The sequence below is a fragment of the Uranotaenia lowii genome, chromosome 3 (assembly GCF_029784155.1).
Source record: "Uranotaenia lowii strain MFRU-FL chromosome 3, ASM2978415v1, whole genome shotgun sequence".
NCBI classification, from domain to species: Eukaryota; Metazoa; Arthropoda; class Insecta; order Diptera; family Culicidae; genus Uranotaenia; species Uranotaenia lowii.
This window is the reverse complement of record NC_073693.1, coordinates 140,241,947-140,264,757: the sequence shown is the minus strand read 5'-3', so window position 1 is coordinate 140,264,757 and position 22,811 is coordinate 140,241,947. Positions and strand designations below refer to the sequence as shown.

At 37.6% G+C, this 22,811-nt stretch overlaps 1 protein-coding gene across 3 annotated transcripts in view; it reads left to right on the top strand.

Annotated features, from left to right (window-relative positions):
* The first annotated feature begins 299 nt into the window (after positions 1-299).
* The window catches only part of LOC129754246 (protein vein), a 201,575-nt gene continuing 179,063 nt past the window's right edge, over positions 300-22,811 (top strand). For 2 of the 3 annotated variants that reach the window (XM_055750195.1, XM_055750196.1), the window contains exon 1: positions 300-2,461. The gene's annotated coding sequence lies outside the window, so the exon portion shown is untranslated. The remainder of the gene's footprint in view (positions 2,462-22,811) is intronic. The other variant, XM_055750197.1, reaches the window with a different exon arrangement.

The following is a 22,811-nucleotide window of genomic DNA, read 5'->3' as shown; positions in this document are numbered from 1 at the left end:
GACGAGAGAGCGAGTTTTCCACACCACGCGCGCCCGCGAGTGAAACCGACTATGGCGAGGGGCTCGTCGATGTACCAAAGTCGCGGCTCGATTACGATGATGGCGCGTTTTTACTTTTTTTTTCGGCGATGGGAAGGATGCATGCATGATGGGTGCCGCGGCCCGTAGCTACTCAGAAGCTGAAGCAGAAACAGAAGTCGCAGTCGAGCAGTTTTCGGACGGAACAGTTTTCTGCAGCCGCCGCCGTTGGCCGGTCGTTGTTTGTTTCGGATTTTCAGTTTAGATTCGTCTGCCAGCGTGATCGCAAGTGGAAACGTCGTTTTTCCCGTGGATGAAGCCATTGGCACGAGTGCGTGTCAAGAGTCTGCAGGGTTTGTGAGTGAATTTTCTTAAGAGTTCAGAGCTCTCTTCGGCCGGATTTGGAATATATCTCGGAGGAGTGTTCCGAGGGATATTTTGTCACACAAGTCAGTTGCGCTTCATTTCCCGAAACTTTGGGGTATCTTACTGACTGATGGTGGGTTGACTTTTTCAGTGTCTTTTTGAAGAACCGTGGGAGAATTTTCCGAGCGGGAGATATTTCGGTGAGTGCTGATTTTCGCTAGGATTTTCGCGAGTCGCTGAGGACAATCGTCGGCTGCAGCCCATCAGTCAGTCGATAGCGAACCACGGTAAAAGTGAGACGATCCAGCCTCGGTAGAACGATACTAGCCCAAAAAGTGGTCTGAAGAAGATATTTAAGTGTACGAAGACGACGCTCTGTTCTCGAGTTCTCTCGGGTACAAGAAAGAGTAAGGAGAGAAAGCGAGTGTATGAGGTTAAGAGGAGACGACAGCTGATACAGAACGATAGGCGACGATCGGGAAAAGTGTGCGCGATCATCATCGAGATAGGGAAGAAGATAGATTTTCCGACCTCAAAAAGTGACGAGTGGCCTCCGTCCGTTTTGCCCGTTCCCGTGGGTTGTGCAGTGGAAAAGTGAAAAAAAAGAGGAAAAAAGAGTCGTGCAAAGGTGTGCGCGATCGTGACAATCTTCGAGCGAGAGGTGCAACTGGACACGATCGTGAATAACACTGTGCAGTTTTTGTGGTCCAACGCCTACGATCATTTGCGACGCCCGGCCGTCCCCTAAAGAATCGTCAGGCGTATCTCGTCAGCCAGAATTTCGCTTTTAGGAAACTACCAGACGACGGCGACAACGCATCGCCCGACGATCCAAAAGTGCTGCGGTGCTGCGATGGAAACCGACGACCAATTTTGTCATTATATAAGTTTTTATGACAGAGTACTTAATTTTTGAACACAGAACGGATCGGCGGCGCATGAACGCGCAACAGTTCAGCGAAGAAGAAAACGATTCAAAACTACTGCTTGCCATTTTTGAGTCGATTGGTTGTGTGTAGTGAGTGAGACTCTTCTTGCTTCTGTTGTCGTTTGCGAAGGGAAGAAAAACGACCCTCCTATCCCCTCGAAGCCAGATGTGTGAAAATGTGACTTTTAAAACCCATCCCTGATCAACAAGTGAAAAGTGTCGAACCACCCCTACTGCCTATCAACAAAGCCGAAAATCTCCCAAAGCGAAAAGACCCTCAACTATCACTGGGCGCCGAAAAACAGCGGCGGAGGACTAACGACGGCAAAACCCTCCCTCAACCTGAGGGGGTGAGCCAGAGAGAAAAAAAAACAGTGGAAAACCCCTTTCCCCACTAATCCAAGCACTGCGGCGGCGATGTGAAATGAGTCAGTCATTGCGACAAACCTCGAAGACGACGACGACGAATTTGAACCAAGTGGAAAGCTAGAAAGAAAAACGTCCACCCAAAAACGAGAATAACATACACAAATTGTAAATCTTTCGTACCGCGTACCGTGCCGTAAACGACGTGGACGGCAACGGCGGCAAAACGAAGACGACGTTGACTACTAAGAAGAGGACGACATCGACGAAGACGGCCGTGGCCAAAAGTTGAATAATCGTGTAATCTCACTCACGACGAACGAGCTGCGCGTGAAATCACACTTAGAGCAGTCGCATCCTGGTGGAAGGTACCTGCCAATTTGCGCGCCTACACACGTACGCCTAGTGCCCGTATCCGTTTGTGCATGTGCGTGTGTGTATGTGTGTGTGTCTGTCACGGCACACACTTTCGGAGAACGATCAAGCAGCTGAAGTAAAGTCGGACTGTGTTGCAAAGGTGTTCGCGTTCTAGATCTATGACATAAAAAGTGCGAGCAGGATTAAGGTTGAATCAAACAAAAAATATAGTCAGCTAAAAAAAATTAAAACAGAGGAAAAAAAGTGTTCAAGTGACGTGGTGTCCGAGAAAATGTAGATGATGCTGATCGTAGTAGTCAAGAAAAAAAAGTAGTAGTAGCAGAAAATTTGTTTACTTTTGAGTGAAAGCGCCTCGGGAGCAACGAACAATTCTTTTGTCAGGACGACGCCCTTCGGATTGATCATGTAAGGATTGAATAATTTACTTTTGTTTGAACTACCACTCTATATTCTAGGTCACTTAAAATTAACTCTGAATCACACCGGATTTAATACTTTCCAACTCACCTCGTTGTTATGAGTCAGTTAAACAGTCTAAAACAAAATCTCCCGGTCATCCGCCTGCTACGATTAATGAATGGAATTGGTTCAGCAGCAGCGTTCAGCATTGTCGTGATTCCCTCACTTTTGCTATTAGAGGAACCTATACCTACGAGCAACTGCAAAACAAATTATCATTCTTATCTTAAGAATGTGTCGGGCGGATCTTCCTCTCACAGAAAGCACTTGAATTCAAGCAAAAAATACGGTTCACTCTCGCTTATTATAAATCCATTGCGTATGATTTAAGATGCTACGATGACGGATGACGCCGGCTGATGAGCATTAGGCAAGCAGGTAATCACCGTTTCCGATGCAAATTTTGCTTCGTTCAGCAGTTCCAACGTGATTTTTTTTTACATTTTTCTAAAATGGGTGCCACACGGTGATTGTGAACTGGACAAAAGCCTTGTCAAAAAATAGGACCATTGATGCAAGTTTGGGGAGACTTACAGTTAGTGCGACTCTAACGAAGGGATGTTTCCAAAATGGGACTCTATCACAGTTGTTGTGGTCATTAATCGTACACGACCTTCTAAACAAACTTGTTTCTATCTATGAGATTCTAATGTATTAACTTCGCTGAAACGTAATTATAATAGTTCAGAGAAAATATTATACTGTGTAATCAATATAGAGCATTTCATCGCTAAGGCGTTAGGCTATAGTAAGATTGCCAAAACCTTTTCAGCATGTATCCGGGCCGGACAAATCAGGGCTTTGATTTATTTTTATTTATTTGTTCTTCGTCTTCGAAATTATTCGTACAGACTGAATCTTAACCTAAATTCTTAATTCTATTCACAATGATATCCTTACTTATATTAAAGTTATACAATTCAAAAACAACATTAAAAGCTCGATTACAAGTACTTAGTGGATTGTTGTATCCATAGCTTGTCCTGTTAAATGGTAACACAAGCCCAACATGGTTTCGGAGATTACGGGAAGGGGTGTTAATATTGATATTTGAAATCAAAGCTGAGCAATCGATACGATTTGTAAGAAGGTCAAATATAAATATTCGCTGTAATTTAAGGCATCTAGCCGAAAGCATTTCTAAGCCAATTAACAAGCAGCGTGAAGGATACGGCGGCAGCTCAGCAGGATTAGCCCAAGGAAGCTGACGAAGGGCGAAAAGGATGAAGAATTTTTGGACTCGTTCTAGTTTGAGGGCATGTGTGACATGATACAGTGCCCAAACTGGCGCTGCGTACTCAACCCAAGTAATCATAAGCACTAAAACATAGCCCTTAATCAACACTATATTCCCATATATAACTCTGTATTAATGCTTGTTTTGCACTATATGCGTAAATAATGCAGATTTAATGCTAAAAAGGCGAAATAGCGGGCTGATTAAATGCTATCACAACATAGCCTTTAATAAGCATCAAAAATGCTGAATTAGTGCACCATCAAAACGTCATTTTTCGCAAGGCGTTTAAAAGCATTAACAATGCATACTTAGAACACCTTTTGTTGACTTAATTATTATTTTTTGAATAATTAAAATGAACAAAAATCAAAAGAAGAATTAATTATTATCTATAACATCAATCAACATGCTGAATGGAGAATTATGCCTGCTTAATGAATTCTTCTATGAAATAAGAAGTGAATATAATTGACATATGGATTACATTTGATGAGTCTCGAACCGAGGATCCCGCAGCAGCCTTTATCTTTCCTTGCACCTTTACCATTTCGACCACTCTTGATGCTGATAAGGTGGATGAAAAAAACCCGTACTTCAAGTACTGTCCGGGTCACACCACTCTTAATGCTTGTTAACTTTGTCGAGTAGCTCTATATGTGCATATAGTGCTATCATTAGTGCTAATTTTCTTTAATGCTTCTATGCATTAATAGTGCTTATATAAAACTAAAAGCATTATGAATGTTGATATAATGCCAACTTGCATTAGAAATGTTGATTTCATGCTAACTTGCATTAGAAATGTTGATTTAATGCTGATTCAGGGTTTTGGCTTAATGCTTATGGTTACTTGGGAAGTACACTACGCACCAATGAGCAGTATAAAGATTTGAGAGCATAAACGTTAGTGATAAATGCTGCGTTGCGGCGAATGAAGCCCAGAACATAAAATGCTTTGGCTGCAGTTAGCGAAACACGTTCGTTGAATCTTAGTTTGCTATCAACTATCACACCCAAGTCACGAATAGAACTAACCCGCTCAAGGACAGTCGAACCAATTGCGTAGCTAAATTTGATAGTAGTCAGACACCGAGTAAATGAAACTACTTTACATTTCTTGATGTTAACGGCCATTCCGTTTTCATCGCACCACATCAGGAGCTGATCGATATCATTTTGCAAGGCAGTACAATCTACGATGGAAGCTATTATTCGGAAGATTTTGAGATCGTCCGCGAATAATAATTTCCTAGATTTTAATCGGTATGCGAGGTCGTTGATGTATAGGATTAAAATTAGCGGACCGAGCACGCTCCCTTGAGGAACACCTGTGGTGATGTTGAATAGCGCTGAGGCTTCGTGATTTACTTGAACGAATGCTTTGCGGTCTGACAGATACGAATTCAACTATTCAAATAATCCACCTCGGAAAGCCCAAGATGTAAGAGTTTGTCGATTACAAGGGTATGTGTAACTAGATCGACCGCTTTTGAAAAATCTACATATATGGAGTCTATCTGGCGACGAGATTCAACTGCAGGAAACAGCGTGTTAGTATAGTCCATTAGATTTGTTGTTGTTGAACGTCGCTCAACGAAGCCATGTTGAAATTCGCTGATCAATAGTTTTGCAGCGTTGCTCAAAAACCGATGGACGAGCGTTTCAAAGACCTTTCCGAGAACACAGAGTATCGAAATTTCACGATAGCTTTCAACAAATTGGATACTTCCTGCCTTGTGAATCGGTACCATCTTAGCAGTCTTCCATGCTGACGGGAACGTACCCTCAGCTAGCGAACGGTTGAAAATCAGTGTTATTGGTGCAGCCAGCGCTTCCGAACAACCTTTCACGAAAAATGGTGTTAGTCCATCAACTCCAGGATCTTTGGTAGTGTCTAAACTATTAAGTGCTGTGAATACATCTACGGTAGAGAAACGAAAGTTCGGAACGGTCACGTCGTACGTTGGCACGAAGTGAAATCTTTCAGGATGTGATGAAGGAGAGGCGGTACGTAATACACTTTTAAAGAAGTCTGCAAACAGATTGGCTGCTTCCTCAGCTGTGCATGCTACACGTCCTTTATACTCCACGTTGTCCGGGATGCGTTTTGACGTTTTTTGAGTCCTGATAAAAGTCCAAAACGACGACGGATTCTCTTTTAGGTTTGATTGCAGCCTTTCCAGATACGCCGCATATGTCGATGTAAGCAGATCGTTACAGATAGTTTTTATCTAAATGCCTGGCAAAATCTGAGCATTGGTTTCAAATCTGACAACCAAAAATCCGGGCAAATTTGGTGAAAACCCAGGAATTGCTCAACAAAAATCAAGAAAAAATCTATCCAAATCGCAACAGCAGATAATGAATCATTTTTAGGTTTTCTAAAAAACTTGCATGATTATTTTTATAAAACTTGCTCGAAAAATATCGTTTCGGACGCAAAATCCAAGCAATCGGGTCGGATCGGACTTTTCCAGAATTTTGTTATAAATATCCGGGCAAATCCGGATAAAACCTAGCAATCAGACAACCTTAGGCTAAATATATAGTTATATGAAAGCTTCATGGGTATGCCTCGAAGGAGTAGGGAAAAAATGGGGACTAAGGTCGAAAATTATCTACTGGATATTTACAGCTATAAAAAGACAAAAAAAACCTTATTTGTCTCCTTAGTATGATGAATCGAACTTAAAATCCTGACGAAATTCAAAATATGCTCAAACTCGTTGTTAAAATTGATGATTGGATGGCACCCGTATTGAACCCAAACATACCGTGCACGAATGTTTTCCCATTGCGTTTTTATTTAATTGAGCTAAGTAAAGCCGAGTAATGCGCGGGTGAAGTAAGTGCGGATAAATTCTTTGGGAAAACTACACAGCAAAAATTATTTCCTGTAAAATTACGCAAATGTCCTGTATCAAAAAGGAGCTGGACATTTACTGTTTTTTTTACAGGTCGAAAGACAAATTACGTGACACTTAATTTTCAAAGTACAACTTTTTTACAGGACATTTGCTGTAATAATAAATGAATCTTCGTTAACTTTCAATGAAAACAATTTAAAATTACAGGTTTTGTTGATTACAGGTTGATTTATTTTAAAGGTTGTAGTTTCAGTGCAACGTAATAGTCAAACAAATTTTATGTGTACCACCGTTTTTTAATAGCGATCTTATTAACTAAAATAAATGTTCAACTTTTTTATTTATATTGGAATAAAAATGTTGAACCTGGTGCGTTCTACTACATAGGTACATGCATACATATTGAAAATAAATATTTGAAGAACCAGGAATAATGATTTTGGTATTTTTGGTTTTAGCTTAATTTGTATTCCACTTTGCTTGTTTTCAAAGACGATTCTATTGAACATCTGCAGTGACCGAAATAAGAATAGTACCACTATTTGTTTTGCTCGTTTAAATATGGATGATTGAAAATCACCAAAATTCTTCTACAATTTGTTTTGAATTGTTTAACGGATAACTCAAGCATGAGTTTACTTTTTTTGGGCGTAGCAATTGGCTTTGAGGACCAAAAATATGGAAAAAAAAGAGTGCGAAATAAGAATAGTACCACTTGTGTATTTCAACAAAAACAAGATTATTTCTAAAAATTTACTGTGTAAAAGGGAATAATAATGCTTCTACAAATTATTTGAATAGATAACTTCATTTAATAGAGTTTTCTAGAATTCCAAGGTTTTCAAAGGGTTTAAAGGGGGGGTTTTAAGAGATGCTCCTCACCTGCGTTAAGGAATTTGATATTTGAGCTTATACTTCACAAAACTGTTCGTTTTCTTCATTAACTTTCATAAGTATGATGCAAATCGATGAAACATAGATTTGAGCCTGAATTTGAATCCAAAAACAGGCATCAAATTCAAAAGTTCAAACACTAGTTACTAGTCAAACACTATTTCTCTAGTTTTAAGTCATAGATGACAGCACACAGCAAAAATTATTTTCTGTAAAATTTTAGCAAACATCCTGTAACAAAAAGGAGCAGAACATTCACCGTAAATTTACAGGTCGAAGACATTTATTTTTCAGTGAGCCATTAAAATTCATAGACCAGTAAAAAGTCTCAAACCTGTAATTTTTAAACACTGTAACACTAGACTGAGTCGATTTGGGGTCATTTTTTAATTTCTCAAACCTTGGGGTCTTAAAAGCTTCGTCTTGGTCCAAAACTTATCCATGATTTTCTGCAGAATTTTTAAGTAACGTTTACATGAGTAAATTTGAACTTTTAGGTTTGTATGGAAAAATTGAATATTTTGTACTGAAAAATCAACTTAATTTTGGTTTCTTCTGTAGAACCGGGCCAGCTGACATTTCTAATGCCAATTTATAAAATTCCTAAAAGAAATTTTCCGCTGAATAACTTTGTTGAAGACGGTAACTTCGTATCTAATTAGGTAAAAAAGTTATTAGCTGTTTAACAGAGTCTTAATGTCTTTTCGCATTGATAAACAATAAATTCAATTGACATCACTGCTGGAGACTCGCGAAGTATTGCATGAAAAGTAGCCATGCAATTCCTCGCTAGGCACCCTGCAGGGATGTCAATTGAATTTATTGTTTATCAATGCGAAAAGACATACCTCTGTTAAACAGCTAATAACTTTTTTACCTAATTAGATACGAAGTTACGGTCTTCGACAAAGTTGTTCAGCTGAAAATTTTCTTTAGGAATTTTATAAATTGGCTTAAAAACTGTCAGCTGGCCCGGTTCCACAGAAGAAACCAAAATGAAGTTGATATTTCAGTAGGTACAAAATATTCAATTTTCCCATACAAACCTAAAAGTTCAAATTTACTCATGTAAACGTTACTTAAAAATTCTGCAAAAAATCATGGATGAGTTTTGGACCAAGACGAAGCTTTTAAGACTCCAGGGTTTGAGAAATTCAAAAATAACCCCAAATTGACTCAGTCTACTGTAACACGCTGTAAACATGTAATTGCATGGATTTTTTTTTGCTTTAATTGAATGATGCCAATGTTCAATAAATCAGTGTTTCGGCTTAAAATCATTTATTACTACACAATTTTACTCATCCTTTATTGTTAACTAAATACACGTTATTTGATTGCAATTTTATCCTAACAACTTACTTCTGGTAACCGATTTCCGCAGGACCGCCGTTCCCGATAGATAATGACACGAATTTTTCACACCTCCATTTAAAGGCGCACTTTTCTAGGTGGCTTTGGTAGTCAACTCCTTACTGGACGTTTTATCTTTTATTCTTAGTTCGAGTTTTTTTTTCACGGAAGTAACATAGAAACTGTTGCTGGCAGAAAATTGGTTTTGTTATGATAAACAACCGAGATTTTTTCAGTTCTGTAATTTGATGTTACCTGTAATAAGATGCCCACTTAAAAATAAATGACCATGACCTGTAAAACTACGGCAAATGTCATGCTATTTTTGTCACAGAACATTTGCAGCAATATTCAATGATTTTCATTTTCATTTAAAATTTAAAAAAAAATCAATTTGATTTACACGTTTAGTAAATTACAGGTGATTTATTTTAAAGGTTGAATTTTTCAGTGACACGTAAAAGTCATTATTTTTTTCTGTGGGTAGACTCGGAAACTACTGAAGCAATTTGGCAAATTCGGCAGGTGGGAGTATTGGAGGTCGATGAAGGTTGTTTTTATGATTTGAGACCACATTTCTTCTCAGAAAGGTATGACGGGACCTTCCAAACATAAGACAAATGCTTGCAGAACTCGAGAACCGATCAAGCACATGGTATCAAATTTGGCACGAGGGGGTATTCGAGTACGAGAATTTTTTCTTTTATTATTTGAGACCCTTCCTTTTTCCAGTAAGGAGATAGAAATGGAGGAGGGTTGCTCGCTTAATTTTTTTTCCCTTATTTTGGCATGGGATGGTATTAGAATACGAAGAATGGAATAATTGGCACCACTCTATCCTTCTAATGGGGAAATAGGAAAGGGGGAGGGGGACTTCCATACAATGTTTTTTGTTTCTGAAAAACAAGTCGAGCAAATAAGACTAAATTTGGCATTGAAGGGGAAATGCGAAAAATCTTTTTAATGAATATTTGAGACCCTCCTCTCCTAATTTGGTTGATAGAAAGAGTAGGGCTTTCGTACAATTAACTTTAACTCTCGAGAAAAATTCGAGCAAATGAAACAAACTTTGGCATGGAAAGATCTTTGAGAGTATAACAGCTTTCATTTGATATTTGGAACTGAATTTGGCATGGAAAAGTTTGTGATATGAGAAATAGTTTTATGATTATTTGAAAGCCCTCCATTCTTTCATTGGGGATACCCATATATGAAGGGAGGTGGGGGCTTCCATACAATTTTTTGAACAACTCAAGCATTTATTTATGAAATGGAACCAAATTCAAATCTAGAAGCAGTATTCTGATGTCGGAAAATTTCACTTTCACATTTGGAAGTCAAAACTCGCAGCTAGAATTCTAAATTCTTAACTAGATGTCAAAACAAGAATTTAGAGAAATAATCGACAGAAATCTACAATAGGTAACAGAGCTTATTGATCTCTAAATAATTTTAAAATACATAGGTACACTTTTCTAAATTTTAAGAAATCTTCCAATGACCTCTAGAAAAACGTTTACAGATAAAATAAAGCAAACCAGTTACTAATTTTCATTTCAGCTTGCTCTAGAAAATGGCGCTAATCGCAGCACCACCTCACCAGTACGAAGTCGTATAAACCAAACATAAAATCTCGGGTTTTTCTAGCGCGCGCCCATAATACCGCCAGCTATAGGTAGTATAACCTGCAACATTTTCATGTGCAGCAACATCTGCCGAAATTGAAAACCGCCGCCATAACACGCCCCTCCTCCCTCGTCGTGGCCCCGCCCCCCTTCCATCCATCGCCAGTACTCCACCACCCCATGATCTTCTCGGAGCATGTTTATTGTTTCTGGGTCGTGGCGGAAGGCCCGTAATTTGTCCGAAACCGATCAATTTGGCCAACACACAATACACACTACAAACAACAGGCAGGGCAGGGCGAACTGCAACTAACTAAGAATATGATGAGGTTTGTTGTATGTTTTGATTAATTTTCGCCAAGTACAAACACACAAACAACGACAAGCAACGACCCGACGACGAGCCAAACGATGGATTTACGACGAGCGACGTCTTCTACGAACGTATGGTTAAAAATAATGGACGAAACGTCGAAGACAGTTAGTCGGTGTATTAAAGTAGCCAGCCGGTGTTATTAATTTTCTCCTTTTACACTACGACATGGTCGGAAAAAGAAACAAATTTAAGGAGTTATCTATAGAATTTGTTCATAGTTTTGCAATTTTAAATGTCTACGAAATCCTGAATATGATTATATGACGACTGAACGACTTGAAAAATATGTAGACATTCAAAACATGGGTCTCTGCAAAGTTCTTACACACTTTTTTATGCAGTTGTTGTGGTAACTGCTACAGCTACTCCCATAAATGAGGGAACATTGAAATTTAACCTAATTTTAACGAAATATAGCCTAACAGTAACGAGAATTTCTAATTTATTATTTTATGGTCAGTTGGATTAATGATACAATGATACACTATCAGTGCCCTATTTACATAAATGTCAATAAACATGCCAGTTAACGCGGTAAATAAATAAAAAAATTTGTGTGATCCAATCAATGTTAAAAATATTTTGTTTCAATTGCATCAAACGATACCTGATAACCTTAACTATCATTCAGAGTTTTGAAGAAATGAATGGGCGATTAATGGGATCACTTATATCAATACGATAGATCGAATGACATCATAATTATTTTTCCTAACGAAAAAGATTTCCGTAAAAGATGAAAATAGTTTTCGGTTTTACATTACCGTTCATAAATGTACAGAAATTGGAAGCACGCGAACTGTCAATTCGACTTTGAACATCCATAACTTTTTGCTCTGATGATATTTTTTGATCAAATTTCCTGCGTAAGGTATATCAACTATCACACTATTATATCACAAAGTTTGAGCTTTCTATAGTTTGTGTGGCCTGATATACAGTGTTTCTACGAAAATCGGACTTTTTGGACTCTTACCATTCAAACTTCAATTTCTCAGAAACTACACAACACTTTTTATTGAAATTTTGCTGAGTGATTGTTGAAATATTAAGTTTGCATGTCTGAAGTTTTTCAAAAGTTATATACAGTGTCGGACAATAGAATAGGACCACAGCTCAATCCAAAACAGAAAGTGACAAAACCTTGAGAAAAAAAAAATATCCATTTAAGTGCATCAAACCATTTACAAATTGTAAATTCCATTCTTCGAAGAAATTAAAATCATCCGTAGTTAACACAATTGTCCTTTATTTAAAAATGCGTTTTAAGCATACTTATTTACTAAAATATGGTGAAAAAAAAAAAAGGAAATTCATACCGTGATTGATTTGCAGGGTTAGTACTTAATGGTATAACCCTTATTACGCATCACTTCTCGCACCCGATTCGACATCGACTCCACCAGCTTTTGGTACGTTCTCACCGGGATAACGTACCACACCGCCTGGATTCTCTCCCACAGCTGCTGCTTGTTTTTGAATTTTCGGTGTACACCTTACGTTCAACTTTTTCCCATAGGTTCTCTATGGGATTGAGATCAGGGGACTGTGCTGGCCACTCCATAACGGCTACCTTATTATCCTGGAACCACTTTTTAACCGTTTTAGCGGTATGTTTGGGGTCGTTGTCCTGCTGGAACTGGGAAGTATCTGGGCGTAGAGATGCTGGTCCATAATCCGATCGATCCAGTACAAAGGACCCACCCCGTACCAAGAAAAGCACCCCCACACCATGATGCTACCTCCTCCGTGTTTGAATGTTTTATTTGTATACTGGGGCATATACGCACAGCCGAGTGGGCGATGGACCCAACTCTTTCCGTCCGAGCCGATGAGGTTCACTTTGGTCTCATCCGACCACAGGCCATTTCTCCATTGTTTCTCCTTTTCCGGACCGACCCAATCGAAGTGGTCCTTCGCATACTTTAGCCGCGCCTCCAAGTGCTTCGGCGTCTGCATCGGAACCTTCCGGGGACTATTTCCTCCTAGTCCCTTCTCAGCCAACCGTCGCTGAACCGTCCGGGAACTCACAGATAAGTTCAGCTCGTCTCTGATCTGCTTGAACGCTTTGAAAGGGTCCTTTTGCGAGACCCGCTTGATTGCCAAATCGTCCTTCGGCGTCGTTTTGCGGGGGCGGCCGGTCAGTTCCCGTTTGTCGGTGCTGTGAAGCGCGTTGAAAACGAAAGTTTTCGGTAGTCGGCAACCTCGCGTTGGCTTTTGCCAGCCTTGTACAGATTCCGGATGATCGCTCGCTGTACCTCCGTGCAGTGCTGAGCCCGATCCATCGCTTTTTCGCTGAAAACAGAGTAGGAGGAAAGTCTTTATTTTTTGTTTGTTTTCATGATTTACATGATTGATTTTATGGAAAATACTTACCAGGACACGAAAATGGACAAACAACACCGAAAACAACACCTTTTCTTCAAATCTAGAGCGCTGAAAATGCCGGAACAGCCGAACCGATGAGCTGGTCTTATTTTATGACGCGACTTTTTTCACCCTCTGACAGCTTTCTGGTCGAGTAGAACAAACGGGTTGCTTTGATTGCAACAAACGTGCAGTATACAAAGTTGGCACACTACAATAAGTGCTTGCTGCTAGGTGTCGCATATTATTATACTTGAATTGGCAGTTTAAAGGTGATTTGAATATTTTGCAGTAGAGCGGTCCTATTCTATTGTTCGACACTGTAGATGGGATCAAAAGTTACGCGAGGTACATTATTTCAGGCATGAAACAAAAAATGCGATTTTTATAGAATTTTGGACGATTCATGAGAAGAATATGTTTTCCATCCTCAAATTTGTCGAAAAATGTCTGCCAAAAGCATTAAAGAAAAGCAAAAATGGAATAAATGATCCATTTGTGTTTTGAAATTAGAATCTCACGATATTGTTTTGAATTTTTGAAAGAATTAGATTTACTGGCTGTATAACATAAGATATGATTTTCCTATGGAAACATTCGTCCAAAATTCTATAGAAATCGCAGTTTTAGGTTCATGCCTGAAATATTGTACCTCGCGTAACTTTTAATCCCATCTATATAACTTTTCAAAAACTTCGCTTGAATTATAAAATCTTTTATTTTAAAAGCAAAAGTTTTGCATAATATAGTTACGAAGAGAAGAGACAAAAACAAAAATAGAAGAAAAAATTTATTTCTATTTTTTACACAAGTTTCTATACAAAATTTTAACTTGATACGCTAGTTCAGGATTCATCAAAATAATCTGATATTTAACACCCAAAAAGTATAAAAAAACATATGAGAGTCAGAGGTCAATTAATGCAACGGTTTTTCGTTTTTTTTACAAGAGCTTAGTATTACCATTTCTAAGCAAGAATGTAATTAGGCATTTTATCCAGAACTTACGTTTGACACCAATATTTCTTTTTATAAAACTTTTAAATCAATTACCGAACTCGTAGATTCCCGGTTATTGTGTAGAAATTTAAAAATGCTTTGTTAAAATCTCTTCACAATAATTGAGACAGATGATTAAAATGATTTAAAACATGGACCATGCTTTGATGTTTCGATCCTTGGATTTTTCTCCGTTTCCCGTTGAGCAATCATCTCGTGTTCAACTAAATTGGCTCCTGTGTCACGAAAATAAGATGCAACCTGGTACAACATTGTGTTTATCATTAGAACGCACAGTTGTAGCTTGTTACGAACAAAACTTTGTAAGCCAGTCAGTCAGTCAGTCAGTCAGTTAGTCGCGGTTTATTTTGAATCTTCGAACAGTTTTTCGGCAACAAGAAAAACTACACAAGGGAGGACATCTTTCGTTCATTGGACCGACCTGATCGCATCTATCCACCCACCAGCCACCCAAATAACCCCGAATCCCGAATCCTCCCACCTTACGATGATCGGCGGTAAACCCACTCACACAAATGCGCAGCTTCTATTGAACAGGCTGACGGCCGATGTCAATTTGCTAGGTGAAAAATGGTCGGTCGGGTTTGCATCAACAGTGTGTGGTGGAGATCGGTCGGTTTGGCCGGCCTCCGTTTCTAGTGTGAATGTTCCGAGGCAGGCGGAGGAAACGACGAGGTTCCAAAAGAGGGTGCAGCGAGAGGGAGCACGCAGAACGCACAGACAGACGATCGAGAGCCGTGCTAAAAAGGTTTGCCGAGATGAAAACTCATCTCGGGTACATCAGGCCATGCCATGCAGCCAGCCAGGAGTAAATATAGATCGCGCGGCCCATCGTCCGGTGTCGGTTTTTTCTTAGTTGAGTCGAGTTCTGCCGCGGTGCTCTACTCCGGTCGTGGATTTTCTTTTCGATGATTTTCCCGCATTCGACTGTCTCGGATGCTGCTGCCGCCGAAGAAGAGCTGTCTACTATTTACTATACGTAGATATGTATACAACGACGACCAGAGCGAGAGAAAAAGATGCGCCACCGACGGACGACCGCCAAAAGCACCGCCGCCGATCGCAAATTCGCAGCAGAAACGCACAGGAAAAACGGCAACGATGGTGGTGGCAAGATCAGGAAGTACGAGGGAGAGAGGGGTGCGTTATGTCTATGCTAACACACAACTCGGTGACTGACTGACAACCACGCTGCGCTGCGCTACCGCGGCGATGTTGATGTTGTTGTTGATGATGATGCTGATGATGATGATGTTGGCCAACTATACAAACAACAGGAGAACCTGTGCTCATCACCGTCATGATCCACCTCAAGGAAATCCGACCGAGTTTGCTGTCGAGTTTTCTTCCCTCCCGTGTCGAATTGTGGGGATTTGGAAGGTTTTCTTCTTTGTTTTTCGTCTGGCGGAGTAGACAAATGAACGTTTTTTCTCACTGGTGAAATCCATCACGTTTAGGAACTTACTAATTCAATTGATTATCTTAAAAAAACTGAATATCAGTTTAAATTTAGAATCATCCGCTGAATTTAAAAAATTGAAGTTAAAAAAAATCTCTGAAAAACGTTTTTGAGTTATGCTCTGCCATTCCACACAAGATTGTCCCATGTGAAAAAACCCGATTTAATACACTTAACAGTGGATTGGAGCCTTTCTAACAGAGTTTAAATTATATTTGGAAATATATAAAATAATATAGAATATACATGATAGATTCCTTCCCTCTGAATCATATAAGTATGATTTCAGATATTCAAACACGAAAAATTCCAATCTCAATATAAAAAAATGATGCCTGATACGTTTTTTTGGGGAAAAGCGAACTGGTATGTAAGGAGCTCATTTTATGTATGGAAAGAATGGTATTTAAACAGTAGAATTTCCAAGATTTATAACACGCTGAAATGGTGCCGTGGTAGCAACCAGAACTTTCACGTTGCTGGTCACGGTTCGAATCTTACTGTTTTTTTATGCTTTTTTTTTACTGAATAAGTAAAACCAACTACAATATTGATGGATAGCCGTGACGCGTGCCCTAGCATGATACCTTTTTTAGAGCTCAACCATGCATAGAGGAAAAATTCCCACAAAAGGAGGGGAAAGTAATATGACTATTAAATGATTAATCTCATTCTGTAAACTAAATCTGAAATCTTATTCTGATTCTAAAGTTTGAATTTTGAGTTACAACACTTAGTCTAATATTTGAATATAAGTTCCAATTTCAAATTCCAGGTTGATCTTTAATCCAAATTCTTAATCAGAATTCTAAATCTGAATTCTCAATCTGAATTCTGAATCTGAACTCTGAATTTGAATTCTAAATCTGTATTCTGAATCTGAATTCTGAATCTGAATTCTGAATCTGAATTCTGAATCTGAATTCTGAATCTGAATTCTGAATCTGAGTTCTGAATCTGAATTCTGAATCTGAATTCTGAATCTGAATTCTGAATTCTGAATCTGAATTCTGAATCTTAATTCTGAATCTGAATTCTGAATCTGAATTCTGAATCTGAATTCTGAATCTGAATTCTGAATCTGAATTCTGAATCTGAATTCTGAATCTGAATTCTGAATCTAAATTCTGAATCTGAATTCTGAATCTGAATTCTGAATCTGAATTCTGAATCTGAATTCTGAATCTGAATTCTGAATCTGAATTCTGAATCTGAATTCTGAATCTGAATTCTGAATCTGAATTCTGAATCTGAATTCTGAATCGGAATTCTGAATCTGAATTCTGAATCTGAATTCTGAATATGAATTCTGAATCTGAATTCTGGATCTGAATTCTGAATCTGAATTCTGAATCTGAATTCTGAATCTGAATTCTGAATCTGAATTCTGAATCTGAATTCTGAATCTGAATTCTGAATCTGAATTCTGAATCTGAATTCTGAATCTGAATTCTGAATCTGAATTCTGAATCTGAATTCTGAATCTGAATTCTGAATCTGAATTCTGAATCTGAATTCTGAATCTGAATTCTGAATCTGAATTCTGAATCTGAATTCTTAATCTTGTAAATCTCATTTTGATTGTTTTGCATCACACGGTTTTCAACATTGAAATTTCTTTCATCCAAATTTTTTTTTATGATTACGGATTTTACAACTTTTAATAGTATGGTTTTACCCCTAAAAGTATGCAGCAAACTTAATTTCAGAAAAATTGTGAAAAAAAGTTTTCACAAAACAAAATCGTGTTTTCATGCGTAATGATCTTTAAGTCATCGCAAATTTATCAAAAACTGTGCAAATTGGTATTCTTGGAGAAACAATTCCAGAATTGAAAATTGATAAAGTGAGGAGAAATTTTACGGATGATGAAAAGAGCGAAAGAACATTTTTGCAAGGAAAATTTATTAACGTACACCATACTTTACCTCGCAACATCCAGCTTCATCAATTTTTAATTCTGATATTCTTTCTCCATGAATCTAAATTTTTCACCGATATGCCGAAAATAAATTTACAAAAATTCTGAATCTGAATTCTGAATCTGAATTCTGATTCTGAATTCTGAATCTGAATTCTGAATCTGAATTCTGAATCTGAATTCTGATTCTGAATTCTGAATCTGAATTCTGAATCTGAATTCTGAATCTGAATTCTGAATCTGAATTCTGAATCTGAATTCTGAATCTGAATTCTGAATCTGAATTCTGAATCTGAATTCTGAATCTGAATTCTGAATCTGAATTCTGAATCTGAATTCTGAATCTGAATTCTGAATCTGAATTCTGAATCTGAATTCTGAATCTGAATCTGAATTCTGAATCTGAATTCTGAATCTGAATTCTGAATCTGAATTCTGAATCTGAATTCTGAATCTGAATTCTGAATCTGAATTCTGAATCTGAATTCTGAATCTGAATTCTGAATCTGAATTCTGAATCTGAATTCTGAATCTGAATTCTGAATCTGAATTCTGAATCTGAATTCTGAATCTGAATTCTGAATCTGAATTCTGAATCTGAATTCTGAATCTGAATTCTGAATCTGAATTCTGAATCTGAATTCTGAATCTGAATTCTGAATCTGAATTCTGAATCTGAATTCTGAATCTGAATTCTGAATCTGAATTCTGAATCTGAATTCTGAATCTGAATTCTGAATCTGAATTCTGAATCTGAATTCTGAATCTGAATTCTTAATCTGAATTCTGAATCTGAATTCTGAATCTAAATTCTGAATCTGAATATGAGTTTTGAATCTGAATTTTGAATTCTGAATTTTGAATCCTGAATTCTGATTCCTAAACCTGTATCCTGAATTTGAAAACTGAATCTGAATTCTGCATCTGAAATTGAATCTAAATTATGTATGAGTATGTAGAAATGAAAAAAAAAACATAAATTCATTCTTCAACACGAGTAAAAAAAACGAGGGTCATAAGATCTTCATATAAATTCCCCCCCAACGCAGTTTCCTGTACGGCTCTGCATTTTGTTGACACCCGGCATGGCTTTAGACACTATAATTTCATAAATGAAATTATAATGTCTATAGGCATGGCGGACTCTGAAGGAAACGCCCATCCGCCATTTGCTGCATTGAAAAGCAAGAAGTGTAAGATATAAACACTGTTGCCGTATTTGCCCCAGCAGACTGAGAAACTGCCCAGACCACGGTGCGTCTTAGTAATGCCTTTTACCTATTTGAGTTTGAGCCGCTTTCAATCAAGCGTGCCGATGGTTTATTGGATAGCGCTTGCAACTTGGGATCTGAAGGGTTTTGGTTCAATTCTCGAGTTAATAAAAATATTATTTTTTTATTTTGATTATCTTCAATTTATAAATGATTGCTGGTGCTGCTGCTTCGAGGCGCCACTAGCAACTTTTTTTTATGCCATAATAAGTATGATATGTATTTGGTAAAGAAAACGGTTTCAACTATTTTGTTTTTTTCCCGTTTTTGAAAGGGTTGTGTAGAAAAAAAAATGCATTCTTTTGAGACTAAAATCATTTTAATTGTGCAGCCCAGTTTCGCAAAAACGTTCTAGACATTTTTAAAATGGCACATACAAATCCACGGACATCAACAGAACTCGTCGAGCTGAGTCGATAGGTACCTATAAAGGTATGTCTAAGACCCATAATTAATGATCTCTCAAATCGACCGATAACCAAACCTTTCTGTTAGAAAGGCAAAAACGTGCAGTCGAGAAAATCGCGATTAAAATTAATGCAATATTTTCGGTTTTCGCATTAATTCAGATTCCACTGTCAGTTGAATCGTAGTGAATTGTTTGAATTAATAAGTTTACAATGCACAGTGGTGCAGAACATCAATAGAACTGTACGAAACAATAGCGCCCAGGAATGTAAAGATAGACATTGGATGTCTTCAGTAAAATTGTTGAGTTTTACATGTGGTGCATATTTTGGTAAAAAAAAATTGCCAAGGGTTCCATCGATAGTGAGATAAAATGCTATCTTTTTTGTTATTCAAATAAGAACTTTGATGTCTTAACATAATTGTTTATCTGGTCAAAGTTCATAAATTTGACGAATATGTCGAAGTCCAATTACATCACCCTCAGGAGTGTACAGTCAAAGTAAAAAAATACCTCGAAAACAGTTTTTTGAATCTAACACGTTGTAGATTGAATAAAATGGATCGCTATCTACGAAATCAAGTTGTGACGAGCCAAAATCTACAATTGTCTCATACATCATGATGGTTTTAGAAGTTCCGAAAGCTAGAAAGAAAGCATTTAGTGTAACTTTTCATTTTTTGTGATTATTTTTGATGATAAGCGAAACCATTTCCATTTAAAATAAGCGGAGAAATCGGTGGAACTAACAAGGTTTTGATAATCGAAAATACCCTACTTCATATAAAAATACTTGTAACTTAAAGTAATTGTACTTAAAGAAAAAACGTTGAAATTATAAAACTAAACTTCAATACAATTTTTCAAATCATTTATCTAAACTAGAAAAAATAGATGGAACTAATAAATTAAATTTGATAGAGCGAGCACTAAGTAAGCATTTAATATCAGAAAAATGAATAATAGAACTGGTTTGCCAGTATCAAATACTGATTAAGTGCTCCAATTTTGGCACATTAGTTGCATTTTTTATTTAAGTAAATGATTTGAAAAATTTAATTTGTAATTGGTTTAATAATTCAAAATGGATAAAAAAGGCGATAATTCAAAGTTTATTTTATATTGATGTTTAAAACAACAGCAATCTAAGGATAGGCCATGGTACAGAGGTGGCATGTTCAGTTCTCACCTTGATGGTTCAGTCAGGTTCAAATTTTGAAGGATGCAAATTTTCCAAGTAAATAAAACATTCATTCACAGTTTTGAATTGAACTGAATTGAAATGAAAAGGAAAATAATTTAAAGGCAATCCAGGAGAAAAGTATGTTTTTTTTAAATTTCTTTTTTTTAATTTTCTTTTTTTTCACATTTGTTGTTCCTATCTTCGTAACTATGATATTCTGTTGTTCATTCTTGTGCAACATCTTAACGCTAAACTAGTGGTCTGTTTACTTTTTAATATTATGCCTTACTTTTTTAACCTAACGATAGGCCAAATTGATACCCAGATTTTTTAAGATACTTGGAACGCACTAAACTGTTCTATGCTACTTGTATACACTTTTTATGGTCATTTAAAAGTCCAAAACAAGCAATTAGGGAAGACGGGTTTAATTTCTCTCGAGTACCTTGTATTCAGCCGAATATGAACTTTTAATGTGCAAGATTATGTAACTATGCGACTTTTGGTTACTTGGGCATCTTGTCAAAATAAAACTTAATAATAAGAAATCATTATTTTTTTCTATTTATGAACCATATTTCTCAAAATCCCATTCACAATAAAGACTCAATACAACATTTTCCTGTAGTCAGATCTAGCTTAAACTTGGAATGTGACCTTCTGGAAAGCCAATGATCAATTTTAACCTAACCCAAGCAACCAAAATTTCGGATATCACATAAAGAACGATCTTATAAATACACTTAAAGTCTGTTTCACATAGAATCTGGTCGGATAAAATAGATCATTTATCCGCAAAGGAATAACGTACAACAAAAGTAAAAATTGAGTTTTGTAGGATTTTTATGGCACTTTTAGGAAAAAAATACATAAAAATCATTCGTCAGATTTTCGGATGAAATTTCGAACTTTTTTTGTGATATCACCCATCATTTTCTGCACAGTACTGCTGGTAACCTCATTCGCCATCTTGTTCCACCACTTTTCCATTTGAGCGGGTTTTTTCATGGTTCTGTTCTGCCACATTTCTTCAGTTTGCCCTTAACTATTGCCCAATATTTCTCGATGGGACGAAAATCCGGACAGTTTGGTGGATTGATACTTTTTTCAACAAAATCGATCTTGTTCTCCTTATACCACTTAACGACATCCCGGCTGTAGTGGCAGCTTGCCAGGTCCGGCCAGAACTTCACCGGACCTTTGTGGAACCGAATGAATGGCAAAACCCTCTTCTGGAGACATTCTTCTTTGTAAACATTTCCATTCATTGTGTCCCCAGTGATGAAAAGCTTAGTCTTCTTCCCACAACTACAGATCCCTTGCCAAATCATCAACTTACTAGCGAATTTATCTGCGAAAACAAACTTGAATCTACCCGCAACATTCCCTTTACGCTTCGCAAGGTAAAATTTGTTACCGGGTATTTGTCCAAAATCCATTTAGACGTAATTTTCGTCGTCCATCAAAATGCATCCGTTGTTCTTGATCAACACTGTCTCGTACAACTTACTTGTCCTGGTTTTGGCAACCAGGTTTTGTTTCAGCGTCCTGTGGGGGCGTTTGCTTGCATGATACGACCGCAAGCCTTCTCGCAAACAAATTTGTTGAGCTGTACTGTGGTCTGTCTTGAACTTTTTCGCCAAATCACGCAAGAAGATTCCAGGATTATTCTGAACTGATCGAATTACCTTTGCTCGCAGCTTCCGATCATATGTTCCACTTTTACGCCTGGTTTGTTTTACTCGATCCACCGTAAGGATCTCCCGGTAACGTTGCAGCACCGAATTTACAGTCGATTTTGGATATTTCAGGAATTTCGCGATCTTTACCCCTGACTCCTTAACCACGTCGGTTTCTCTACATGAGTGTGCAGAATTTTCTCTCACCTGTCGCGTTCCATGGGCATGGTCGCGCTCGCAATCCCAGTATATGATTTCACGTGTGATAAACAGAGAAAGCAATAGCCTTCATTCCAATTTCACTCCGATTAGCTGTCATTCTTATGGAAATCTGTGTAAAAGTAAAGAGCAAGTTTTATTCTTTTTAGCAGGCCCAATCCCAATCGTCGATATCTTTTGACTGACTGCTTCAATCTTGATGAAATTTTCACCACTTAGTAAACAAACCGTCCGGATCAAAACACTGTCAATAGATTCGCGATGTGACAACTAGGGGCGCTGCAGTAAATGAAAAGATGTAACCAGATTCTATATGAAACAGACTTTAGGGATGTGGAACTTTTTTCTGTTCAAAATGCTATTTCGAGGTCCATAGGACTTCATTTTTAATAAGGTTCAGTAAATGCTCAAAA